The sequence below is a fragment of the Equus asinus genome, unplaced genomic scaffold (assembly GCF_041296235.1).
Source record: "Equus asinus isolate D_3611 breed Donkey unplaced genomic scaffold, EquAss-T2T_v2 contig_102, whole genome shotgun sequence".
Taxonomy (NCBI): Eukaryota; Metazoa; Chordata; class Mammalia; order Perissodactyla; family Equidae; genus Equus; species Equus asinus.
The window spans coordinates 1-12,500 of NW_027224742.1; positions in this window are offsets into that span (position 1 = coordinate 1).

Sequence of the window (12,500 nt, forward strand, 5' to 3'; positions counted from 1 at the left end):
CAATCGTTAAGCCAAAGAAACACACAAGGGTGTGGAGACCTGGGGAAAAAGCAACACGGAGAAATCCACCCTCTGAAACTGAGGAACATGGGCAAAAGAAGCTAGCTCAGGTTGCAGCCTTCAAGCAGAAAAAAAAAAGACGCCAGGGCGTGGAGAGCTGGCGAAAAAGCAACACTGAGAAATCTACCCTCTGAAACCGAAGAAGATGGGCAACAGAGGCTAGCTCAGGTGGCAATCTTTAAGCAAAAAAAAAAAAAATAAAAAAATACAATGGCGAGGAGACCCGGTCAAAAAGCAACCCTGAAAAAGGTACCCTCTGAAACTGAGGAAGCAGCGCAACAGTGCCTAGCTCAGGTGACAATCTTTAAGCAAAAAAAAAAAACAAAAAACAAAAACAAAAAACAAAACCCACAATGGAGTGGAGACCCGGGGGAAATCAACACTGAAAAATACAAAACGAATGGAAGACCAATAGACAGAGCAGGCACTTTCACCTGGGGTGGAGGAGGTACGCATGGATGACCGATAAGCGCATGAAAAGATGTGAGCTGTTCCCTGGAAAAGCAAGTGAGAAAATTAGAGGGAGACATTGTGGGGACACATGGGTGAGACTGCCTTCTTCCAAATACCGGAACAGGATCAAACTGCTAGTCAGGTCGCGAGAAGCCAAGTCAGTCACTCACGCCTCACTGGTGGTGAAGGGAAACGGTATGGCCTCTGTGAAAAAGGGCGTGGCGGGTTCCAAAACTGACACGCCGCGGAAACAACCACCGAAAGTGGCAACCTACATAAGCCTTTGGTGTATCTTGCCTCCTAAGAGCGTCTGTATGTAGCTGGAGCCTTGGGTCGTTAAGGCTTCCACAGTGATCTGTGGTGGGTGGGTGGGGGGGGGGGGCCTTGGGCCTTGGGGGTCTCCGCTGGACCTCCAGGAAGTCAGCTTTTGTGGAGTCCCGTGAGTCCTTCCAGGGAGGGAGGCATCCAACCCGAGGGTGGTCTGGAGGGCACCACTCCCACCACTCCCGGGGGCTGGGGCGGGGGGCGGGGTGGGGGCTGCGGCCACGTTCCTGTTCATTCACACAGAATCCGGGGCATGAATGTTCTTAGCAGCTCTGTTCCACACAGCCCCACACTGGAAACCACACAGACGTCCTGCGAGTCCCATCCCTTGCTCATGTCGCCGGGGCTCCGGAGGAGGGCCACTCTGTAAAAGCGGCCGCCAGATGGCGCCCAACGACCGGCGCGGAGGGGTCAGCGGGAGGGAACCGGGTCACCAGCCAGCGAGAGTGCACAGCCTGAGCCCACCGCCGGGTCAGGTCTCTCTCTGTCTCTGTCTCTGTCTCTGTCTCTGTCTCTCTCTGTCTCTGTCTCTGTCTCTGTCTCTCTCTGTCTCTCTCTCTCTCTCTTTCTCTCTGGGCCCGCTTGGGCGGCCGGGAGGTCACCACGTGAGGCCCCAGGGTGTCCACCTCGGAGCTCCCAGGCAGCACAGGGCAACCCTGGGCGCAGAAGGAGGTGTTGGAAAATCGGCGGGGAGGGGGGTGGGGTGGGTGGGCTTGCCAGGAAGGGGACAGACTCCCCACGTGACTTCTGGGCCGGGCCGGGCGCGGGGCTGCCGGCTGGCTGACGCGGACAGAGGTGGAAAAGTCCCCGGAGATGCCACGGGGCAGGCCGGGGCTGCCGGCCCCCGCTTCCCGGAGCGGCCCGAGCACTTCCCGGGCTCCCGGGAGGACTTAGAAAATCACGGCGGGGTGGGGGGTGGGGGTCGCTGTCAAACCGAAACCATGCACGTCATCAGAGAAGGACCGTGACGACGGAGGAATTGTCCGCAGTCTGTCAGGAATTGTGTGCAGCCTGTCACTTCCGGCCCAGAGGGTCTCTCTAAGGCAGACGGACAGACAGAGCCCACAAGTCGTAGAGGAAAGGACCGAGCCGCTTGGCCGCGGAAAAGTTTACAACACAAACAGGTCTCCTCCGCACGGGGCCACAGCAAAGCCCAAAGACGACACACGGGGGGAGCATGGGTGCAGATGCACGTGTGGTGATAAGAATATGGATTTCAGCAGGGCTTCCCGTCCTCATCAACAAGCAGAAGCACCCAAATGGTGGGGGTTGGGGGGCAGAGACCTCACAGCCATGTCCCTCCACAAATCGAGTTCCCCGGGACATCCTCACAGCGCCGTGCTGTGAGTGTGTGTGGGTGTTTAAAATGGAGTAAATGTGGACGTGGAACTGCTCCGTGAAACCAAAATAACAACAGTCGTAGATCTTCTTTGGTCATTTAGAAAATTCTTTTTTTTTTTTTTTTCCCAGCGGTGCACGTATTTCCCTTCCAAAAAAGAAGAACGGAAAGGAGATGTTAAAGGCAAGCAGAGAGAGGAAAACTGTTGCAAAACAAAAGCTGAGCTCCCGTCCGAGGGAGGCCTCCTCCATTGGAGGCCTAGGAAATCATTCTGACAAAATGGAGGATCTCTGTCTTTGGTGTCGATTCCCTCAGAGGTCAAGAGAAACCTTTTCCAATGTCTTTATCAGGAGGAGACTAGAAGTTAGAGAAAAGTATCCTTTCGGGAGTGAGAAAAACAAATTCTGATTTTGCATCAGCTTCCCTCCGATCTTGAAACTCATTGACTTGATTCCATTCTGTCGACGGAAATAATCCGGAACCAATCTATCCGTGAAAATCGGGGTGCGTTTATTCTGAGCTAAAATGTGAGGACTGTGGCCCGGGGCCTTTCTTCCCGAAGGAAGAGAGGGTGCCCGGGAAGTGGGGTGTACAGAGTGCTTCTAGACCCCCAGAGAGGACGTTTCACATAGGATCGAAAGGTCCCTTGGATGATAGTCGCGAGACTGCTCTGTCGGCACAGCGATCGACAGACACTGCTGGGTGGCAGGTCGGTTGTCTGGGCCTGGGTGGTCACAGGGGAGCCGGATGGTCAAAGGTGAGCGCAACCATCCGCTCCTAGCCTAAGGAAAGATGCCTCTCCTTAAGGAAAGGCCCGAGCACGGGGAAGCTGCTCCTTTCCCTTAAGGGCATTGGTTCTTGCCGTAGGAAATGTGTAAAGCGGATCTACGATGCGATGCGTGCTCGACGGCCACGTCAGGCCCTTTTCGAAAAACACTGTCAGGCCGAATTAGGCCGACACCCAATGGCTTCCTCATAGACTCCCATAGATCCTATCGCTCGCCATTTCTATCTGTCCACTCGTTCCAATTTTAGGCCACTTGACCACGAACAGGCCTTTTTCTCAGATTATTTTCCCCGTGAAACTTTGATCACCTTTTCACAGACAAAACGATCTTTACTTTTTAGGCCCTCTTGCCTGAAGGCAGCCATCTCACTTTCTTGAACACAAAGATGTTTCCCATATTCACTTTTAGTGGCTTTTTGTTTTGTTTTGTTTTGTTTTGAGGACGATGAGCCCTGAGCTAACTGCTGCCAATCCTCCTCTTTTTGCCGAGGAAGGCTGGCCCTGAGCTCACCTCCGTGCCCATCTTCCTCTATTTCATATGTGGGACGCCTACCACCACGTGGCTCGCCCAGCGGTGCCACGTCCACCCCCCGGGATCCGAACTGGCGAACCCGGGCCGGCGAAGCGGAACAGGCACACTTAACCAGCGCGCCACCGGGCCGGCCTAGTGGCTTTCATCGCATTTGTTAAGTAGATTTTTTAACCCTCACGAACCTTAATTTTGGTGAAAACTAAGAAGCCAGCAATTAGGAACTGTCCTTCCCATGAGCATTCCGTCGCTTGGCCAATTTCTAAACACTTGGCCACTTTTAGAAACATGGGATTTCATAGGTTTATCTTTTCCTTCGCTTTATTTGATTTCATCTCACTTTAGTTTTTGGGTGAGGAAGATCGGCCCTCACAGAGCTAACGCCTGTTGCCAATCTTCCGTTTTTGTTTTCTTTTCCCCCCCTCCCGATTTTTCTCCCCCAATCCCCCCCATGACATAGTTGTCTATCTTAGTTGAGGGCCCTTCCAGTTGTGGCATGTGGGACGCCGCCTCCACACGGCCCGACGAGCGGTGCCGTGTCCGTGCCGTGCCCGGGATCTGAACCGGCAAAACCCTGGGCCGCCGAAGGGGAGCTTGTGAACTTAACCACTCGGCCACGGGGCCGCCCCCGTCCGTGGACTTTTTTATCACCTGATTTCACCTCGCAAAACTTCAAAGCTTCAAGTTATCAGAGAGGTTTGGGAAGTTGTTTTATTAATTTAATTAATTTATTTTTCGAGGAAGACGAGCCCCGAGCTGACACCTGCTGCCAATTCTCCTCTTTTTGCCCGGGAGAGTGGTCCCGAGCTAACATCCGTGCCCATCCCCCTCCCCTTGATAGGCGGGACGCTGACCACAGCGTGGCTCGCCAAGCGGCGCCACGTCCGCACCCTGGATCCGAACCTGCGAACCCCTGGCTGACAAAACGGAACGTGCGAACTTAACCGCTGTGCCGCCGGGCTGGCCCTTCGGGAAGTTATTTTCAGGACACGGGCCATAAACTAGAATCACCGCTACAGGTTTATCGGAGCGACATCAGCGTTCGTGGTGGATTGAGTCGTCCCCTCTGTCTCTCCCCTCCAGGGCACAACCAAAGGGACGTCTATCGACCCACCCACCAAGGATTCCCCCCCCCCCCCCCCGCACGGCACAGCAGGATGCCTGAGAGATCCACGCAGCCCTACAGCGGCAAGTCACATTCGCACAGTCAAAATTCAATGGCAGAGACAAAACGTTAAGGTCAGTGAGAGGGAAGAGAATAACCGGCCCAGGAGCAACGGTGTGAAGAACACGGAGAAGACGGGTCCTAGACGCCGGGGTCCCCGGAGCAGCGATTTCATCAGAGGCCCGCAAACGTCCACGATCTCCACACCACGTTTATGGCCGACTGCGTGCGTGGGTCCTTTGGAATCGACCAGGCTACCGTCCGGGCCACTTTGGGACATCGTGTCCAGCTGCCCCGAGCGGTGGAGCTGTCGTTCAAGTGTAAGATGGGGCCCGTCCGGGGAGAGAATGGGGACGGGGAAAGGGAGGCCGCGGGAAGTCACAGAGTCTGAGGTGTTCGGGGGAGACTGACTCTTCTGAAGTGGAGGTGGTAGAAGGAGAGCAGCAGGATTTTTGGATTTTTGTTCCCTCTGTTAGGTATCTGGGTCCGGAGGAGAGTGGGGCGGGGGGGGGGGGGCGGGTGGTGGTGGTGGTGGTGGGTGTGAGGCTGAGGCGGGGCTGGTGTTTCCTTTCCGAGTCAGGTGGAAGAGCTCCTCCAGTGGAGGTTTTTAGACAAGGGGTCTGGTCTGGCAGGATGGGAGGTTGCGGGTTGAGCCACAGGGGAATCTGTCGTAGCTCAGACTCGGGCCTTTGAAGAAATAGACAGAGAGAGGAGTTTTGCTCTGTCTGTCACCGCAGCCGGCACCTCAGGAGCAACAACAGGAGGCTTCCCGAATGAGTGAAGGGGCAGGAGCCAGCGTGCCCCGTGCCTCTCTCAGCCCTGCGCCGGCAGGGAAGGAAGCAGGCAGGCAGGCCTCAGGGCTACTCCCGTCCTACTGCCCGGTGGTCCCTGTCCCGGCCCCGCCCCCACTCTCCCCCTGACCCTCACCGCTCCCCAGCCCTCTTCTCAGCCAGAGAGGCGATGGGGGGGGGGCGGTGCGGTCCCAGAACAAGTTTCCTCTCATCCGCCATCATCTTGCCACCCTGACGACTTGGCCTGAGATCCGGCCTAGGCTGTACCCGTGTGTGGTTTTCCTGTGGACAAGGGGGCCGGTTCACCATTTCGGAAGAAACCCCTAGCCTTCCACTGCCGAGTCGCCAGCCTGGGAGGGGGGAGGGGGGAGGGGGGAGGGGAGGTCAGGCCCATTCATTCCGATGGGCCTGGCGTCAGGGCTTCATTCAAGTGCAGGAAGCTCTCTCCCATGGCCTCGGGCTTTTTTCCATTGAACGGCTTTCTTCAATTCCCCCACCCTTAGGCCGCAGTCCACCAAGGGCCGGGAGGCAGGGAGGGGAGATGTTGGGGCAGGGTGGCTGTCTGAGAAACTCGCCTCATCTGGGGCAGAAAGAGTGCCCCCCTCCTTTCTCTAACCCTACTAGACTGCTTGAGGATCACGGACGGTTTGGCTCATCGATGAGCCCTGCGTTATGGGCCCGGCAAGCAAACTCCTAACGGGCAACCCGCCGCTCTAGGCGTGTGTGGGTTTTTTGATCTTTCACCTTCAAGTTCGCACGACATCGGTCCGTGTCCCCCGCCCCGGCTTCCCATGGGAAATCCTCCGTCTCTTTCCACAGACTCACTGGCGACTTCACACAGTGCCTGCCTCCTCCTCCTTAGGAAGGAAGGAAGGAAGGAAGGAAGGAAGGAAGGAAGGAAGGAAGGAAGGAAGGAAGGGAGGGGCTGACCCCGTGGCCGAGCGGTTGAGTTTGCACGCTCCGCTTCAGCGGCCCGGGGCTTGGAAGGTTCGGATCCTGGGCTCGGACACGGCACCGCTCATCAAACCACGCTGAGGTGGCGTCCCACACGGCAGAACCAGAGGGACCCTCAAAGAGAATATAGAACTAGGTACTGGGGTGCTCTGGGGAGAAGAAGAAGAAGGAGGAGGAATAAAAAGAAAAGAAAAGATTGGCAATGAGCTCGGGTGCCAGTCTTTAAAAAAAAAAAAAAAAAGAGGAAGAAAGATGGACAAACAGGAACGAATCCCACTGACGGCACCTCCAAATGGTGGGGGGCAGGGGGGTGGGGGGGGTGGGGAGTGGCATCATCGGGCAAGGGTGACTCTAAGCGTGATCCCGCGGTTGTGTTATTTGACATTTTATCGAATCGATTTATTATTTTATTTTTGAGGAAGATGAGCCCTGAGCGAACATCTGCCACCAATCCTCCTCTGTCGGCCGAGGAAGACTGGCCCTGAGCTGACATCCGTGCCCATCCCCCTCTACTTTCCAGGTGGGACGCCTGCCACAGCGTGGCTCGCCAAGCGGTGCCGGGTCCTGCGCCCGGGATCCGGACCGGCGAACCCGGGGCCGGCGGAGCAGAACGTGCGAACTTCACCGCCGCGCCACCGGGCCGGCCCCCGGAGTTGTTTTGAAAATCCAGTAAGGGGCTGGCCCCGTGGCCGAGTGGTTAAGTTCGCGCGCTCCGCTGCAGGCAGCCCAGTGTTTCATCGGTTCGTTCGGATCCCGGGCGCGGACACGGCACTGCTCATCAAACCACGCTGAGGCGGCGTCCCACATACCACCGCTAGAAGGACCCACCGCGAAGAACACACAACTACGTACCGGGGGCTTTGGGGAGAAAAAGGAAAGACAAAAAATAAAATCTTCCAAACTCCAATAAAACTTTGAGTGAAGACGACGAGGAGGATGCGAAACGTATCTCACGCCTCCGAGCCGAGCCGTCCGTTTAGGTTTAGGAAGGGGGACGAGGACCCTTTGTAAGCGACATCCCTTTTTAAGCACCATTCTAAACCACAGAACAGAACTCCCTCTCCTCGACCCGGAGCGAGGAGGTTCCTGGGTGTGTCAGAGAGGGTCACGTCCTCTGCAGCACGAACGAACCGCCAGGGTTCGGCCACGGGAAAGAATTTCTTCCTCTCCAGGGGGACTAAAAGTCACCGACGGCAGCGGGCGTAGGTGCTATCCTTCCCGTCCAGGAAAGGCAGGGAGAACTTCAGCCGTGAAGAGAAGGAGGTCTTCCTCACTCCCCGTTTTGGGAGGGCCCCTTTGGCAGGGGAGTTTTGTCTCCTGATTTCAAGTCAGAAGAAAAGGGAGAGAGAGAGAGAGAGAGAGAGAGAGAGAGAGAGTGTGTGTCCTTCTCGTGCCAGGTCGGTCTGAGGGGGACCTCCTCTGGTTTCCTCCCTTCCCAGGGAACGCCGTTCGCTCCTTCTTCTAGAAAAAGCTCCCAAAGCACCACCGCCCAGGATGGTCGACCTACGCCCATTGTCCCTCCTTTCCCAATCATTTCTACCGCGACAGAGGGACAGAGGCCCCTGCCCCATCCCCATCCCCACCCCCACCCCCATCGCCTGCCTCCTTGATGGCCAAAGGAGCTGCCTCTGAGAATGGAACGGGGCTTGGAAACCTTCTAGAGGGGTGACTCTCACCTGCCTGCCTGCTGGGAAAAGCACCACGCTGTCCATCGGACTGCTCTTTTGGGCAAACGTAGGCGTGCCACATAGCGATCGACAGCTATGGCGGGGGGGGGGGGCGGGGTGGCGTGGTGGTGCCCAGGATCCACGACACGTGACGGCTGCGGAGCACGACAGCCCTAAGACCTTGAGGGAGACGGGGTGGCGCGTGAATCCTTTCGGAACGAGAACGACAGGAAACGCTGACGGGGACGTGTTCTCCTCTCGAGAACACACCAACGCCTCGCACGGTGTCTGACCCGGGGTGCCTCTGACTTTTGTCATCAGAGACGATCCTCTCGACCGCCCCTCACGCTTTGGGGAAAAGGGGAGAGGGACTCGGTAGCACGGGAAAAGCCATCCATCCGCCCTTCCTTTCCGTCTTCACGGCTCCTTCTCGTGGAAAACGAGGAAGCCATCCGGAGGAACGGAACACTGACCCGGGCCAAAGCGTGGCCCAGCCTGAGCCTCCAAAACCTTCTGCTAAGTGAGAGGTGCCAGACATCCAAGGCGACCTACGTTGCGATTCCACACAGAGGAGAGAGCTAGAACGGTCCAACCCTAGAGGGCGACAGCAGATGGCGGCGGCGGCGGCGGCGGCAGCGGTGGTGGTGATCGTGGTGGGGCAGATCCGGGAGTGGGGCCGTTTTTTCTTTCGGGGGGAGGGGATGGAAACGGAAACCTTCTGGAAATAGATAGCCATGACGGATGCGCCACCTTGGGGAGAGAGACTCCCGAAGGCCACTGGCTTGTGCCCCGTGGAAAGGATGGATTCGGTGGGATGGGAATTCTACCTCCGTGTAGAGCGTGTGGTAAACCACGAGGTAGGTGGGTGGGTGGGTGGGTGGGTGGCCTCCCTGCCTCGCCTCCACCTAGACGTCCACACACAGAGACCGACGAGGGAGGGAGGGAGGGAGGGAGGGAGGGAGGGAGGGAGGGAGGGAGGGAGAGAGACAAGATGGACAGAGGCCGAGGCCGAGGCCGAGGCAGTGAGCGAGTAAGTGATCGACCCTGGCCATAGGGATTCCTCAGAGGGCGTCTCTTGGCTCCCCAAACGAAGAATGTGTGTGGAGATCGAGAAAGATCACCGACCTAGGAGAACCAGCAAGACTTCCTCACCCGCCAGAGAGCCGCTGGGCCCCTGCCGTCCCTGCCACCGCCACCCCTACCCCTCGCCTTTGGCAGCGACGCCAACGAAAGGCAGGCAGACGAGTGGGAGAGTCGTGTGGTGGTGTCCCCCAAGGAAGGTGGGTCCATGCCGACGAGCGGTCGTCGGCGTGTGGAAAAGCCAGAGGCGGGCTGACTAGAAGGAGGGCGTCCTGGAGGAAGGGGCCAGGGTGTGAGGGAGAGAGGCCTGTTCCTCTTCCCCTGTCGGTCCCAAGTCAGGGGCCCAAAGGAGGAAAGCTGTCCGTTCCTTTCCGACTCGGACGGTTCGGGCGGAACCGACCGATCCCCGCGGCGGCGCAGTCGGGGCTTTCTGGACCAGAACCCCTCTCTCTGTCGCCTTTCGACCACACGCACGCTTTAGAGGCCAAGGGAAAATGGATCGGGTCTCTCTGTCTCTCTCCCTAGAAAACAAGGGGCCGGGGGCCGAGCCCGTGGACGAACGGTCAAGTAGCGCCCCCCACCCCGGCCCCCGGCTTCGACGGCCCAGGTTTTCACCGGTTCGGATCCTGGGCGCAGCCCCAGACCCAGCATCGCCCTTCAAGCCACGCCGAGGCGGCGTCCCACATAGCAGAAACGCGAAAGACCTACCACTGGAACCTACAACTATGGACGGGACGGGACGGGACGGGGCGGGGCGGGGCGGGGCGGGGCGGGGGTGGGGGGGGCGGCTTTGGGGAGCAGGAAGAAAGAAAAAATAAAAGAAACACAAGGACGGTCATCGCGATAGTTCTTTCCACTTCCATCCATATGTTAACAGGACCCAAGTTTCCCGACCTCCATTTGGATGTATGTTAACTAAATGGAGAAGCTATTCAAAGGACTCCTCTAAAGAAGTCCACGTTCTTCTTTCTAAATGATAATGAAAATCATTGTCACCACCGCTCTTCCGACCCTCCATGTCCAGACGGCCTCCCGCCCCTCCCCTATCCCCAACTCCCGCCCCGCCCCGCGCCGACCCCCGACCCCGGCATTCTCCACGCCCACCTTTCCCTCTCCACTCCTACCCCCCCCCCGTCCCCCGCCGCCCGGGACACCGCACCCCGCGCCCCCCCCCCCCCAATCCAGGCCGGGCCACCTGGTCGACCTCCTCGAACACTATATAAGAGGATGCCGGGCAGCAGGTGGCGCCCGACAAGCGGCCTCCTCACCGGCCGGACGGATCAGCCTCGCGGGGGCGGGCGATGGGGAGGCGTTCGTCCAGGTCAGGTCAGGTCGGGGGAGGGAGGATGCCGCGCCGGCCGGCCTGGTGCGTGGCCTGGTCCCGATCCACCCCGCGTCTCGTTTCTCGGGCCGGGACGAGTACAGGCGGGGAGGCCGACTCGGTCACGGAAAGCGGCCTTGGGGAGGTTTTGGCGAACGTCCCTGTCCCGGGGCCGTCTGCCGACTAGGGGACGGAGTCCTCCTCCATGCTCCTTCTCGCCCCCAGTCGGGCGGGTTGTGGGTCGCGCGGTCGACTTGGCCATTTCCCCGGAGGCATCCTGCCTGCCGGGGCTCCCTCCCTCGGGCCGGTGCGAGCGGTCCTCGGGCGGCCCGGGAATTTGGGCCGCAGCGAACGAACGAACGAAGCCCGTCCCTCCTGCGTCGGCACCGATGAGACACAGCCCTGGTGGATGGAGCCGCTTTCCTCGGGTTTCCTTTTGCTTTCGGCCGCTGCTGCCACCAAACCTCCCTAAACGATAGGAATGAAAACGGGAACCGTTGGCATAATAAAAGCGTTTTGGTTGGCGTGTTTCTTGGCTTTTGGGGACTCGAGAGGTATGATGGATGATCTCCGATTGACGTTGGGAAGGTCTATTTCATCCCAGTCGCACGAACCCCGAAAACGTGGCGGCTGGACGAGGGAGGGAGGGAGGGAGGGAGGGAGGGAGGGAGGGAGGCCAACCACGGGATTTCCGCACGACCAGCTGATGGACACGAGCGCCCCGTGAGCCGGGCGGAGGGCAGCCGCCCGGGTCTCGCAGCTACGTGCCCGCGGAACCCTCGGGACTGCGAGAAGCCGGAGCGACCCGCAGCCATGTGGCGCTCGGCGCGGACATCTGGTCGACCCGCGCGCCACGGGACCCGGGGCCCGAGTCCGGGCCGGGCCGCCGGTCGACCCGGCAGGGCGGCTGCCCCGGGGGCCTCGCGGCTGCTCGTCCGCAGCCTCCAGGGAGCCCTCGGGGCTCCGAGAAGGCCGAGCGCCCCGCGGCCCCACGGCCCCGCGGCGCTCGGTGCGGACATCTGGTCGACCCGCCCCCCCCCCCCCCCCCGAGACACGGGGGTCGGGTCGCCGGTCGACCCGGCAGGGCGGCGGCCACGGCGGCCTCGCCGCTGCTCGTCCGCCGGGTCGCCGGAGCCCTCGAGCCTCCGAGAAGGCCGAGCGCCCTGCGGTCCCGCGGCGCTCGGCGCGGACATCTGGTCGACCCGCGCGCCGCCGGACCCCGTGGCTACGAGTCCGCGGGGCCTTCGGAGCCGACAGAGGGCCGGGAGCGCACCCAGAGCACCCAGAGCCCCGGGACCCGGCCCCGAGCGCCGCGGACATCTGGTCGACCCGCGCGCCCCGGTCCGGGGACCAAGTCCGGGCCGGACAGCTGGTCGACCCGGCAGGGCGGCTGCCCCGGGGGCCTCGCGGCTGCTCGTCCGCAGCCTCCAGGGAGCCCTCGGTGCTCCGAGAAGGCCGAGCGCCCCGCGGCCCCGCGGCGCTCGGCGCGGACATCTGGTCGACCCGCGCGCCGCCGGACCCCGTGGCTACGAGTCCGCGGGGCCTTCGGAGCCGACAGAGGGCCGGGAGCGCACCCAGAGCACCCAGAGACCCGGGACCCGGCCCCGAGCGCCGCGGACATCTGGTCGACCCGCGCGCCCCGGTCCGGGGACCAAGTCCGGGCCGGACAGCTGGTCGACCCGGCAGGGCGGCGGCCCCGGCGGCCTCCAGGGAGCCCTCGGGGCTCCGAGAAGGCCGAGCGCCCCGCGGCCCCGCGGCCCCGCGGGGCGCTCGGTGCGGACATCTGGTCGACCCGCCCACCCCCCCGAGACCCGAGACCCGGGGGCCGGGTCGCCAGTCGACCCGGCAGGGCGGCGGCCCCAGCGGCCTCGCCGCTGCTCGTCCGCCGGGTCGCCGGAGCCCTCGAGCCTCCGAGAAGGCCGAGCGCCCTGCGGTCCCGCGGCGCTCGGCGCGGACATCTGGTCGACCCGCGCGCCGCCGGACCCCGTGGCTACGAGTCCGCGGGGCCTTCGGAGCCGACAGAGGGCCGG